This window comes from Cetorhinus maximus, chromosome 2 (genome assembly GCF_964194155.1).
Source record: "Cetorhinus maximus chromosome 2, sCetMax3.hap1.1, whole genome shotgun sequence".
NCBI classification, from domain to species: domain Eukaryota; kingdom Metazoa; phylum Chordata; class Chondrichthyes; order Lamniformes; family Cetorhinidae; genus Cetorhinus; species Cetorhinus maximus.
The window spans coordinates 70,745,395-70,758,795 of NC_135880.1; the positions used below are offsets into that span (position 1 = coordinate 70,745,395).

The following is a 13,401-nucleotide window of genomic DNA, read 5'->3' on the forward strand; positions in this document are numbered from 1 at the left end:
CAGCAAGTAGAATTAATGGAGCATCTAGTTCTTGTTAATTTCCCACAAATAATGTAAAAACCATACAACATTAATACCAATAATCAGTTCCAACAGTCCAACACTTACATGTAGTGCCCATCGCAAAATGTATCAAGGTGCGTTACAAGGGTAAGCAGTGGACAGCAAACATCGGGAATAATGAAAATTGTGGGAGATAACATAAAGCACGTTCAAAAAAGTTGATCTTTGAGGAGTCAATTGAAAGATTAGAGAAAGGTAGCTAATTCAGAGGTTTAGGAAGAGAATTCTGGAGTACACAAGCATAATGGTGGAGGGTTCACCGCTGAGCGCAAACGTTATAGGGATACACATTGGATCACAGTCTGAAGAGCACCAATGGAGAATCATGCATGGCTGTGGGGATGGAGTTTTATAGATACAAGGGGGAGCAAGAGCAAGGAATTTGAATATAAGTACAAAAGCTTTTTAGGTAACATGTTGGAGGGGAGGGACCAAGTTCTTTTTCATTCTTTCACGGGATGTGAGCATCATTGGCATTTGTTGACCATCCCTAATTGCCCTCGTGAAGATGATGGTGAGCCACCATCTTGAACCATTGCAGTCCATATAGTGTGGGTATTGTGGGGAAGGGAATTCCAAGATTTTGAGCCAGTGACAGTGATGGAATGGCGATATAAGGCAGGATTTTTGGGTTAAAAGCAAAATGCTGCGAGTGCTGGAAATCTGAAACAAGAACAGAAAATCCTGTTTGGTAGCATCTGTGGAGAGAGAAAGAGAGTTAACGTTTCAAGTCTGTATGACCCTTCTTCAGATTTTTGGGTTGTTGAGTGGGCAAGGTGGGCGGGTTGAGTTAACTAAGTTAAGAAGTGTTAGAAATAATACAGATATGGGAAATGTGCACAGAGAGGGCACTACAGAGAAGCTCAGTGCTGTCAAGGTGGGGGCGCGAGGAGGGCAGGGGCTGAAGTCAGCGCAGGCGTCGGGCAGTGCTCAATGAAAGCTCCTTGAAGGCAGAGAGCTGCCTCAGGGAACTGAAGTATTTTAAACCAATGAATAAAGTTTTTAAAATGCTGGAAAAAAATATCCACAAAGCGGATTCACTCACCTTAACATGTAGATTTGAAAAATTCTGCCCAAAAATTGTTATTTTTTAATTTAATTACAGAAATGTCATCCCGCCCATGGATGAAGTTTCCTCAAAAATCCAAAGACCGCCTGGCTGGTTTGCCCGCCCACCAACCATAACGTTGGACGGGCAGCGAAAAATACAAGTTAATTAATTGATTCATGGACTTAATAGACCTCTTAATTGTCAGCGGGTGTGCTGCCAACTCTCACGCATGCACACCTACCAAAATATCACGCAAGTTCACGTTGATGTCGGGACGCTCACCAACATCATTGTGCTTTGGCAAGTCGGGCGCACACCCGCACGCCGAGCGGAAAATTCTGCCCATAATTCCAATTCAGGATGGCGAATGGCTTGGAGGGGAACTTCAAGGTTGTGGTGTTCCCATGCATCTGCCACCCTTGTCCTTCTAGGTGGTAGTGGTCGCAGGTTTGGATGGTGCCATTGAAAGGACCTTGGGAGCTGCTGCATTGCATCTTGTAGATGGTACACATTACTGCCGCTGTGCATCAGTGGTGAATGGAGTGAATGTTTAAGGTGGTGATGGGGTGCTAATCAAGTAGGCTGCTTTCTCCTGGATGGCTTTCAGCTTCTTGCATGTTGTTGGAGCTGCATTCATCCAGACAAGTGGAGAATATTCCATCGCTCCTGACTTGTGCCTTGTAGATGGTGGTCAGGCTTTGGGGAGTCAGAAGGTGAGTTACTTGCCACAGAATTCCCAGCTTCTGACCTGCTCTTGTAAGCACAGTATTTATATGGGCTGGTGATGTTCAATTTCTGGTCAGTAGTAACCCCAGGATGTTGGTAGCCGGGGATTCAGGATAGTAATGCCATTGAATGTCAACAAGAGGTGGTTAGACTCTCCCTTGTTGAAGATGGTCATTGCCTGGCACTTTTGTGGCACAAATGGTATCTCTCACTCAACAGCCCAAGCCTGATTGTTGTCCAGTTGTTGCTACATATGGACACGGACTTCTTCAGTATCTGAGGAGTTGTGAATGGTACTAAACTTCGTGGAATCAACAGCGAACATCCCCACATCTCACCTCATAATGGAGGGAAGGGCATTGATGAAGCAACTGAAGATGGTTGGGTCTAAGACACTACCCTGAGGAACTCCTGCAGCGAATTCCTGGGCCTCCAACAACCACAACCATCTTCCTTTGTGCTAGGTATGACTCCAACCAGTGGACAGTTTTCCCCCTGATTCCCAATTGACTCCAGTTTTGCTAGGACTCCTTGATGCCACACTCAGTCAAATGCTGCCTTCATGTCAAGGGCAGTCACTCTCACCACACCTCTTCATTGAGCTCTTTTGTCCATGTTTGGACTAAGGCTGTAATGAGGTCAGGAGCTGAATGGCCCTGGTGGATCAAACTGAGCATCAGTAAGTGAGTTATTGCTGTGTAAGTCCTGCTTGATAGCACTGTCGATGACCCCTTCCATCACTTTGCTCATGATCGAGAGTAGACTGATGGGGCGGTAATTTGCCAGATTGAATTTGTCCTGCTTTTTGTGGACAGGACATACCTGGGCAACTTTTCACATTGTCGGGAACAACTGACTGGAACAGCTTGACTGGAGGCACAAGTCTTCAGCACTATTGCTGGAATATTGTCAGGGCCTTCAGTTTTTGCAGTATCCAGTGCCTTCAATGGTTTATTGATATCACAATATCATATTCAGTGTGCGAATCAAATTGGCCAAAGACATGGCATCTGTGATGCTGTAGACCTCTAGAGGAGGTTTGAGTTGGATCACCCAATCGGCACTTCTGGCTGAAGCTAGTTCCAAGTGCTTTGGCCTCCTCTTTTGCACTGATGTGCTGGGCTCCGCCATCATTGAGGATGGGGGTATTTGTGGATCCTTCTCCCCCAGTTAGTTGTTAATTGTCCACCACCATTCACGACTTACTTCTGTCTATTGTATACAGCTTTTGCTGTTTGGCATGCAAGTAGTCCTGTGTTGTAGCTTCACCAGGTTGACACTGCATTTTTAGGTATGCCTGGTGCCGCACCTGGCATGGTTGTATACAATTCTGCTGCTGCTGATGGCCCACAATGCCTCATGGATCCCCAGTTTTGAGTTGCTAAATCTGTTCAAAATCTATCCTATTTAGCATGGTGGCAGGACCACACAACATGATGAAGGGTATCCTCAATGGGAAGATGTGACTTTGCCTCCACAAGGACTGTACGGTGATCACTCCTACCAATCCTGTCATGGACAGATGCATCTGCGACAGGTGGATTGTTGAGGGCGAGATCATGTAGGTTTTTCCCTCTTGTTGATCCCCTCACCACCTGCCAGAGACCCAGTCTAGCAGCTATGTCCTTTAGGACTTGGTGCAGCTAGTTCTGGAGCAGAAGTCTTCAGTACAATTGCTGGAATATTGTCAGAGCCCATAGCCTTTACAGTATCCAATGCATTCAGCCATTTCTTGAAATGACATGGAGTGAATTGAATTGGCTGAAGACTGGCATCTGTGATTCTGGGGACCTCAGAAAGAGACCTAGATTGATCAGCCACTTCTGGCTGAAGATGGTTGCAAATGCTTCAGCCTTGTCTTATGCATAGATGTGCTGGCCACCCCATCGTTGAGGATGGGGATATTTGTGCACCCTTCTCATCCTGTTAATTTTCCACCACAATTCATAACTGGATGTGGCAGGACTATAGAGCTTTGATCTGATTTGTTGGTCTTGGGAACACTTAACTGTGACAGAAGTGGTTGATAGAAGTAACGGTTGTATGATTCTTTGTGTAATATAGAATTTTGGCGCAAAGTTCTGGGTGAGGTACAGTTTGTTTGGGCTGAAGAGCATTGGAGAGTATTGGAAAAAGTAAGCTTTGAGATGACAAAAGATTGGCTAAGGTATTAATGGGAGCAGGTTGAGATAGGGGCATTAGTGGTGTTCAAGAATTGGAATTATACCGTCACAATATTGGACTGGTGTGGGGTTTGAGCTTCATCTTAGAACTCACCTTTATTTTTTCCAGGTGGCCAATGCTTCTGTGGTGACTTTGCCTAGTTGGGACTGGTATTTTCTTTGTGAATTGCCTCAGGCTGATCTTCTTCTTCATTGTGATATTCTTCAATATCATCATATGCTTGTACTGACTTGAAGTCGGCATGGCTAAATAGCTGACTCTGGAAGGCCCTGAGCTCAAAAACTAGGTAGTTGTAAAAGTTACCTCTTTGCTGATACATTTAGCCAACTGTATCTCATTTATGGGCTGCAAGATGCGATAAAAGGCAAAAATTTAACACACTGTGTACTAAGATCAAATTAGGCACTGGATAATCTACTCCAAGCCCATTTTGTGACTGGTGGCATTATGTCTGTTGCAAATTTTCTTGCTTTCCTTTATGCTACTAATTTTAACCCCTGAAACAGTTGGGTTAGGATTGTGAGATGTAAATATGCTAACCTGCCTTCAAGCCGCACACTTCCTGGTTTAATGGAGCCTGGTCAGGGGGTGACAAATGCTCACAGGAAATTGTTTGGTCATTTAAACATTATAATGAGGCTGCGCATGGCAGATTTAAGCAGGTCTCAGGAAACTGGCAGGTAAAGGGAAGTGAGAACTGTTCCAGCATTGTTTTATGCCTTTTCAGCATTGCTTGTTGGTCAGGAGGAGCTGGACCCTCAAGCTTACCTTTATTGCTGCCATCAGACATGTCACCCATCCCTCCCATGTTTGGGGATTGGACCACCCCATCCAACCCCAGGATGAGGATTCTGAACCACCACCCCAAACAAAATTGGTGTTCCAGCCACCAGAATCTGAGAACCTCACCCCGTTTTCACTAATCCATAGAATCATAGAATGGTTACAGCACAGAAGGAGGCAATTCTGCTGTTCTGTCCATGCCAGGTATCTGCAAGAGTTTTTTTTTGTTTGTTCATGGGATGTTGGCATTGCTGGCCAGGCCAGCATTTATTACCCATCCCTAGCTGCCCCCTAGTTCAGAGGGCATTTAAGAGTCAACCACATTGCTGTGGATCTGGAGTCACATGTAAGCCAGACCAGGTAAGGTCAGCAGATTTCATTCCCTAAAGGGCATTAGTGAACCACCACTTTACAACAATCAACAATGGGTTCATGGTCATCATTAGACTTTTAATTCCAGGTTTTTATTCAATTCAAACTCCACCATCTGCTGTGACAGGATTCAAACCCAGGTCCCCAGAGCATTATCCTGGGTCTCTGGATTACTAGTCCAGTGACAATACCACTACGCCATCACCTCCCCTTATCTCATCTAGTCCCACTATCCCACATTTTCTCCATAGCCCTGTAAATTTTTTCTCTTCAAATAATTATCCCTTTTGAAGGCCTCATTGAATCTGCCTCCACCACATTCTCAGGCAATGCATACCAAATCCTAACCACTCATTGTGTAAGAAAGCTTTTCCTCATGTCGCCATTGATTCTTTTGTCAATCGCCTTAAATTGGTTTCCTCTGGTTGTGGATCCTTCTGCCAATGGGAACAGCTTCTTCCTAAATATTCTGTCCAGACCCCTCATGATTTTGAACAAATCTCCTTTTAATCCTCTCTTCGCTTCTCTAAAGAGAACAACTCCAGTTTCTCAAACCTATCCATGTAACTGAAGTTCCTCATCCCTTGAAACATTCTCTCAAATCTTTCCTGCACCCCTCTAATGCCTTTACATCCTTCCTAAATTTGAGGAGGTTAAGTCCCTCCATTACAGCAGTCACTACACTTAAAAAAGTACTTGATTGACTAAAGCACTCTGAGTTGTCTGGTGGTTGTGAAAAGCACTATATAATTGCAAGTTTTTCTTTTTTTCTTTTTTAAGTCAATTAGTGACAGAGAATGGGTTTGGGATCATGTAACCCATGCTGGTTGAATGGAATGAAGGCAGCACGCCAAATTCATGCTCATTAAAATTATATCTGTATGTAACCAATACTCTCTGCACTGTCCATTGGTCACATGCTTCAACAGAGGGACCAATATTCTTACTAAACTTGCTACTACCTAAAGCTAATCTACATTATTTAAAGCTGGCCTGCACCTCTTAAAGGGAAAGTACAGCATGGCTGGAGCAGGTGCTGAGAGTCATTCCACAAGTGAATCTTTCCTGGGCAAGAATAGCTGACCATGGGAAAGTGTAGGCATCCAGGGTTATGGGTGCTACACTGGAGGTCTAGGGAGAGAAGGTGGAAAGGAGGAGAAATGTCCTGTATCCACAGTGGAGCGGGAGGCTCTCCAGATAAGGGAACAGATAGCCATAGAGGTCAATGTTAGGAGTTTATCCCCAAGGACCTGGATGCAGTGCTGTAAGAAGTTTGACCCTCATGTTTTTAGCCACTATGAGAAAGGTTATTGCTGCGACGTCATCAATATGACTGAAGTCAATGAAGATGATGGTATCCTCATTTTTAATCCGCTTACTGTTATCCCACTTTTCCCACATCCCACAATCCCATTTTTTAATTCATTCATGGGATGTGAGCATTGCTGGCTAGGTCAACGTTTATTGCTCATTCCTAATTGCCCTTGAGAAGGTGTTGGTGAGCTGCCTTCTTGAACCGCTGCAGTCCATGTGGTGTAGGTGCACCCACAGTGCTGTTAGGAAGGGAGTTCCAGGATTTTGACCCAGAGGCAGTGAAGGAACGGCGATATATTTCCAAGTCAGGATGGTGAGTGATTTGGAGGGGAACTTCCAGGTGATGGTGTTCCCATCTATCTGCTGCCCTTGTCTTTCTAGGTGGTAGAAGTTGCAGGTTTGGAAGGCGCTGTCGAAGGAGCCTTGGTGAGTTGTTGCAGTGCATCTTGTAGATGGTACACACTGCTACCACTGTGCGTCATTGTTGAATGTTTAAGGTGTTGGATGGGGTACCAAGCAAGCGGGCTGTTTTGTCCTGGATGATGTCGAGCTTCTTGAATGTTGTGGGAGCAGCACTCATCCAGGCAAGTGGAGAGTATTCCATCACACTTCTGACTTGTGCCTTGCAGATGGTGGACAGGATTTGGGGAGTCAGGAGGTGAGTTACTTGCTGCAGAATTCCCAGCCTCTGACCTGCTCTTGTAGCCACAGTATTTATATGGCTGGTCCAGTTCAGTTTCTGGTCAATGGTAACTCTTCCAACTAAGCGGTTGCTGATGGTTTAAGCATACTCTTCTTACTTTCTCTCCTCCACTCACCACAACCTAGCCTTGTCCTTTTTTAATTTCATATACCCAAGAACTGCAACTTGACGAGGCAGAGGAGGAGGAGCAAGGTAAAGGCACACTATCACTTAATTTCATAGTTAAAGCCTGCCAGCTCAGTTACTGACAATAGGATAGAGGCGGGATCTGAACCTGGTGTGCCACCAGGTACATGGGCGCTGTAGCCAGTGCTGAGGGAAAAGATAGCACAGGTGTCAACTTTCCAGAGGGTGAAGTTGCATTTTAGTTCTGTTGCAGCGGACTCAGGTGATGACTTTGATGGGTCAAGCTACAGAAGAAGGCTGATAGATGTTTGCACCTAAACACTTGGTGCGCTCCTCATCCACCCTCTTCTAGCAGCTTTTCCTGCTCTATGCAACCTCTGCTTTTTCTCCTAGACATGCTCAATACCAAGAGGAAGCCCTATAGGTTCACTCATATCTGGGAACCCTGCTCTATGTACAAGTTACCAAATACATATTTCAGCACTTACCTCTGCCACTCATTGTATGTTGCTGAAACTTTTAACTAGTATGGAAAAGTATGCAAAATGTGTAGAATTGCGGCAGCTGCAAGAGAAATAAACTAGCAACTAACCTGTTAGTAGTTAATGATCTCTTTAAATAGCAGATGGTGGGGAAGTAATTTATGCAATGTTCAGCTGTGGGAGGTTAAAAGAGGATGTAAGGTAGAGCATGAGATTCAAAATGCCAGCGTTGCAGACTGATAAACATTATGATCAGCCATGTGTGTATGCTGCCAGTGGACGTTAGGTGTGAAGTTTAATGCCCTCCACAGTGGCAAGTTTAATGTTGGGGTGAATTTAATTGGGCAAGGGTTGGTGGGTGGGGACCCTGTGCCTTTCCGCCTCCACCCCAATTAAGCCTGTGGTGGGAAGGCCCGTGGACAGCCTTCCTGCCCCGCCATCAATTGAGACCTCTTGGGGAGCAGGACTTCCGCTCCCAGTGTCCCTGATCATGGGGAAGGCCTACTGCTGTCCAGTTAAGTGCCTCAGTGACACTTAGTTTGGTGGGCCTTTGCCAAAGGAGGAGGTGCAGGGCTCCCGCTCGCTCTCCAGCTGGCGAGTGAGACCCCCATTGCCTCCATTAAATCCAGCCCTAGGTGTGTATGTGCTAGCCCCTTGGCAAATGTGGTGTCCGGTGCAGTTTGTGTCAGAAATGTTAACGGACCTTTTAGTGCCAAAAAATAGCACTAATTTCACTCCCTAGGCCTCTCAGTATGATAACCTTTCTTTGGAATACAAATACACGCTACAAGTAGTGTGATTATAGATGAGCCAGTCCCTTTTTCTCTTATCTATATCACAATGCTTGCAACTGTAGTACTGATCTGACAAGAATGTGACAGTTATCCTTTATACTGAGCTCTATGAACATAGGACCAGAAGTAGGCCATTCAGCTTTGTTCCTCCATTGAATAGTTTGTGGCTGATCTCTATATCAATCCCATTTACCGCCACTCTCACTTAATAAAGATTTGTCAATCTTAGTCTTGACCCAGCATCCTCAGCCTTTTTGTGAGGGAGAGTTCCAGATGTCTACTGCTCGTTGTGTAATGGAAGTACTTCCTGATTTCACTTCTGAATGGCTTGGCTCTAACATTAATATTGTGCCCCCTTGTTCTGGATTCCTCCACAAGAGGAAATACTTTCTCCATATCTATCCTATATCGTTTTCATTTTAAACACCTTGATAACCTCATCCCTCAATCTTCTATACTAAAGGAAATAGCTATGTCTGTGCAACCTGCTGTCATAATTTAACCCATTAAGTTCTGGTATCATTCTGGCAAATCTGTGCTGTAATCCCTCCAAGGTCAATATATCTTTCCTAAGGTGCAGTGCCTGGCACTGAAAGCAGTATTCCAGATGGAGTCTGCCCGAGGTTCTACACAGCTGAAATATAACTTCCTCCCCTTTGTATTCCAGACCCCTGGAGATGAAGTGTTGTTCAATTATAAGGATACTGAGACAGTATATTAGTAGAATTTCACACTAACTTTCAATGAAGTGATTTGTGAAAATGTGTTAGAAATAATACTCGCACATTAGGAGAATAAAAACCATCTGGAGTGCAGTAGGCAGAAATCGAGCCCATCTCCCTCCTGCCCACACTCTGATAAATGACCTGGATCAACTTCAGAAAGCAGCTCTCTGGTCTCTCTCAGTCTCTTGTTCCCTCGCTTACAGTTAAGAATTCAGACAAGATAAATGAATATGGGCTGACCAGATGAACAGAACACAAAGGAGCAGATACTACATTTGTACTATCTCCTGCTGCAGGCCATTGAACATCAAAAAGAAAAGAAATGTCTCCTAATTGCTCTGGAGGATGTTAACAAAGCAACTGAATCATTTCAAGAAATTTGTAACTAGAATGTTGACATCAACAGCTGCTCAGTATGCATGCTGAGAGGGAGTTAAGAAACTCTCTGCTTAAACTAATTTTAAAGGGATGGCAAATTGAAATATTTTACTCACGGATACACTCTGTGCCAACTATTCCGTCAAAATGCTATATAAAAAAAAACATAGACCGCAGTAGAAAAATAATGCCTGTTAGAATTTGCAAAATGGAACTTGGTCATACATTTTGACAAACAAAGTTTTTTTTTGGGGTAAATAGCTTGCTAAAGCAAGCCAGGAATCAAGGGGAGGTAGTGAAGTTAGAAACTAAATCTACATGGTCTCTAACAATATCTAAAACCAACTATTATCTCCTTTCAGTCAAAATAAAAGAAAATTGTCTGTGAGATACCATCTTGTGCAAATAAATACTGCATCCACCCCTTTATTTTTATAATCTGATGGTTCAGTGCCATAAATGCTGTAGTTATAAAGTATAGCAGAAGCATGAATGTCAGCAAAGACCAAATCAATTATCATTGGACTCTAGGAGCAGAAATAGGTCATTCAGCCCTTTCAGCCTGCTTCGCCATTCAGTAAGATCATGGCTAAACTGGTTATGGTCTCAACTCCACTTTGCTGTCTGACCCCATAAACTTATTGGACTGAATGAAGATGGCAAATACTGAGCTAAAGCTGGTCCTCTAAAACCTCAAAGAGATATGGGGAGAGGGGTAATTTCTGTCTTCATCGTTCGGGTTATAAAGTGATGGGGTGAGTTGCCTGCCCATTATTGAAATTGCTCAGTTTTCATTTCAGTTGAATTCAGTGGGAATTGGGCAGTTTCTGACAATAGGCAGGGATCGTCTCGACAGTTTACTCCCAACGTGGTGGAGAGGAAAATTCCGCCATGGTTAGGCCTTCAGCTCTCTAAAATATTACAACTGGTAAAATATTCAAAAGAGTTGGTTGTGCTAAGTTAATAATCATGTGCAGGGCACAGTGAAAAGGTCTCAACTTTCTGACTAGTTCCCTGTTACAAATTCTCCAAACCTGTTCTCAGCAACCAGAGTGCTATTTCTTCTGGTGAATGTTGTCTTCCAGCTGCATTCTTTACTTATGCCATTCTTTATGTACAGAATTACAAACATTTATAACTTGGTTTAGGATTTTTTGATTTTGTATCTTTGTGTTGATATGTCTGACTCTGAGACAGAAGTGAAAAAAACCTTTTCTTTTGCCTTGTTTGCTCTGGAATTGCATGTATTGAAACAAATGAGCAAATCATTGATCAAATTATGTGTTGGCAATGCTGCACCCCACAAAAATAGGTCAGTCAACCTATCTGGGCTGTGCTGGCTTTTATGCTCCACGAGAGCCCCCTCACATCCTCCTTCATCTAACACTATCGGCATAACTTTCTATTCCATTCTCCCTCCTGTACTCATCTAGCTTTGCCTCAAGGTCAATATATTTAACGTACATTAGTTTTTATGTTGTTTTTCATCTTGGATTTTTCAATTAAGTCACATTTCAGATAGCAGTGACACTACTAATTGATTTCACACGTGATCCTTTTGAAATATCTTCATCTTTCTTATTTCATACAACATAACTTACAGAAGTTAAAACCTAGCTGCAAAATCTTGTGTCATGCATCCATTTTAAATTCTCAGATTTCAACTGAAAGCTGTAGAATGAAAAAGGTAGCTTACCAAAAACAAATTCAAAGGCAGAACAAAGTGTTAGCTAAAAGAAATAAAAAGTGACTCAAACGGAACTGTATATGAATGGCTATACTGTGAATGATCCAGCTGGATTTATACTGCAAGCTCCCAGCCCACTGCTCAGCTGGCTCTCTGACTTTCAGTACTGCATAAAGCCGGCAGCACCATTGACTATATCCTTCATACTGACAGAAAGCATATGGAGACAGAGTAGTAGTAGTGTTAGAAAATACTGTTCCTTTATCTCTGAAACCTGCGTCCTGTCTTTTTCCCCTAGGACTTGTGTTCAGGAGAAACCCAAACAATGTGATAGAATTTCCTTTCTCTGAAAACTATTTGGGGATCTGAATAAAATGACCCTCGATATTTTCTCAACTAGATACGACTGAATTAATAAAAAGAACTGCATTCTGAATCCTGGAACCAAAGTGACTTGAATTGGAGAAATCAAACTAATTTGCCAAAGTCCCAAATTCCCAAATTTATCACAATTCAGCTTTACATAAACAATCCCAATACTCAAATGGCCAAAGTGTTTAATTGAGACTGCATATCAACATTTTATTCAGTCTAACACTTAATATAAAAATTGGTTTAAGCCAAAGAGACAGCAAGAAGTATAGAAAAGGTTCACCTGAAGAAATCTACTCAGAATAAATTGGCTGGATTTTACGGATTGCGCCAGGGTCACATGGGCAGAAGTGACATGAGCCACGAGCTTGCTCAAGCCCATTTCCATGTTCCTTTCATGATTAAGTGCTGGCTGGCCAACTAGCAGCTTACCCACAAGACTGCTGGTCAATTAATGGCCATTTGGCAGGGCCAATTAGCAGCCAACTGATGGGCCTCCTGGTGATTTGGCGGCCTAGGGCAGGATGTCCTGCTGTGGTAGGGTCAGACCGTGAACAGGCACTAGATTTAAAGGGTCGCCAGCAGTGCTACTGACGCTCTGAGGGACAGCATCTGACATTTGGCTGCCTGTCTCTGCAGCCTTCTGCCCCTTCAACAACTCCAGGGGCAGAATTTTTCAACCCGTTGGCGGGCACATGGCCGACCCACACGAGAGTAAAATAGTGCATGGTATTTTGCTCGGTGGGCACGTGCGGGTACCGGAGCGGTGCCCACCATTAATTAAGTGGCCACTTAAGGCCATTAACAGCCCAATTGACTGTGATTTTTCATTGACCGTGCAATTTTCTGCTCATTGCACAAGAAAAACGGGCATGCAGCCAGCCGACATTTTCACAAACCTCATCCAAGTGTGGGATAAAAAGGGTTAGCAGATTTGCCAGTGTAAGTAGTGAGGAGTTTTGGAGATAGTTTGCAGCTGGTTGCTTATTGGCACTTGGCAGCTTCATCTCCATTCGGGGCTTCATTCTTAGCATGTCTAGGCTTCATTTCAGGACTCATTGCTGTCTGCCAGGCCCCCGGGGGATTCAGACCATGTGGACCCTTCCAGGTATCAGACAGCCTTCCATTACCCTGGTAATGGGGATTGTGGTCTCTGCTGGAGGCACCTCCTCTGAGGAGGAAGAGAGGGGCAGAAGGGAGAGGAGACCACGTGTCCCAATGCAGCTTCCTGGGGAGGGGCCTGTTGGGGGAGTGGTAGAGGCACAAGGGGCACATGGCCAACAGGTAGTTCAAGGTGGAAGGGACCACAGAAGATGCCACTATCCTGCTGCCAGGGTTTACAAGCGGCGATGCAGCTACCTCAATGTGTCCGAGGTGCAATGCCAAAGGAGGCTCCGTCTCTCAAGGGAGTGCGTGACCTTCATTTGTCAGATGATTGGCCCTGAGGCCAGTTCTGAATATGTGGGTGGAAACCCCATGCCAGTGGCTCTGAAGGTCACAGTGGCCCTCAACATCTATGTCTCTGGCTCTTTCCAGGGGTAAGTGGGGGATCTGTGTGGAGTCTCCCAATCAGCTGTCCACAGTTGTGTCAAACTGGTGACAGAAGCTCTGTTCAGGTGGGTACTGACCTTTATTCTTTAC

The 13,401-nt window shown here is 44.2% G+C and overlaps 1 protein-coding gene across 1 annotated transcript in view; it reads left to right on the forward strand.

The window, feature by feature from the left end:
- The window catches only part of krtcap2 (keratinocyte associated protein 2), a 303,563-nt gene that overhangs the window by 257,670 nt on the left and 32,492 nt on the right, over nucleotides 1–13,401 (forward strand). The gene's annotated exons all lie outside the window — the stretch shown is intronic.